Consider the following 1611-nt stretch of genomic DNA (forward strand, 5'->3'; position numbering starts at 1 on the left):
CCATTTTGAGTTTATTTTTGTGTATGGTGTTAGGGAGTGTTCTAATTTCATACTTTTACATGTAGCTGTCCAGTTTTCCCAGCACCACTTATTGAAGAGGCTTGTTTTCTCCACTGTATATTCTTGCCTCCTTTATCAAAGATAAGGTGACCATATGTGTGTGGGTTTATCTCTGGGCTTTCTATCCTGTTCCATTGATCTATATTTCTGTTTTTGTGCCACTACAATACTGTCTTGATTACTGGAGCTTTGTAGTGTAGTCTGAAGTCAGGGAACCTGATTTCTCCAGCTCCATTTTTCGTTCTCAAGATTGCTTTGGCTATTCGGGGTCTTTTGTGTTTCCATACAAACTGTGAAATTTTTTGTTCTAGTTCTGTGAAAAATGCCAGTGGTAGTTTGATAGGGATTGCATTGAATCTGTAGATTGCTTTGGGTAGTAGAGTCATTTTCACAATGTTGATTCTTCCAATCCAAGAACATGGTATATTTCTCCACCTATTTGTATCATCTTTAATTTCTTTCATCAGTGTCTTATAGTTTTCTGCATACAAGTCTTTTGTCTCCTTAGGTAGGTTTATTCCTAGATATTTTATTCTTTTTGTTGCAATGGTAAATGGGAGTGTTTTCTTAATTTCACTCTCAGATTTTTCATCATTAGTGTATAAGAATGCCAGAGATTTCTGTGCATTAATTTTGTATCCTGCTACTTTACCAAATTCATTGATTAGCTCTAGTAGTTTCCTGGTAGCATCCTTAGGATTCTCTATGTATACTATCAGTAATCAAGACAGTATGGTACTGGCACAAAAACAGAAATATAGATCAATGGAACAGGATAGAAAGCCCAGAGATAAACCCACACACATATGGTCACCTTATCTTTGATAAAGGAGGGAAGGATATACAGTGGAGAAAAGACAGCCTCTTCAATAAGTGGTGCTGGGAAAACTGGACAGCTACATGTAAAAGTATGAAATTAGAACAATCCCTAACACCACACACAAGAATAAACTCAAAATGGGTTAAAGACCTAAATGTAAGGCCAGACACTATCAAACTCTTAGAGGAAAACATAGGCAGAACACTCTATGGCATAAATCACAGCAGGATCCTGTTGGACCCATCTCCTAGAGAAATGCAAATAAAAACAAAAAAAAACAAATGGGACCTAATGAAACTTAAAAGCTTTTGCACAGCAAAGGATACCATAAACAAGACCAAAAGACAACCCTCAGAATGGGAGAAAATATTTGCAAACGAAGCAACTGACAAAGGACTAATATCCAAAATTTATAAGCAACTCTTGCAGCTCAATAACAAAAAAACAAACAACCCAATCCAAAAATGGGCAGAAGAACTAAATAGACATTTCTCCAAAGAAGATATACAGATCGCCAACAAACACATGAAAGAATGCTCAACATCATTAATCATTAGAGAAATGCAAATCAAAACGACAATGAGATATCATCTCACACCGGTCAGATTGGCCATCATCAAAAACTCTAGAAACAATAAATGCTGGAGAGGGTGTGGAGAAAAGGGAACCCTCTTGCACTGCTGGTGGGAATAATGTAAATTGATACAGCCACTATGGAGAACAGTATGGAG

Source organism: Physeter macrocephalus, chromosome 1 (genome assembly GCF_002837175.3).
Source record: "Physeter macrocephalus isolate SW-GA chromosome 1, ASM283717v5, whole genome shotgun sequence".
Lineage (NCBI taxonomy): Eukaryota > Metazoa > Chordata > Mammalia > Artiodactyla > Physeteridae > Physeter > Physeter macrocephalus.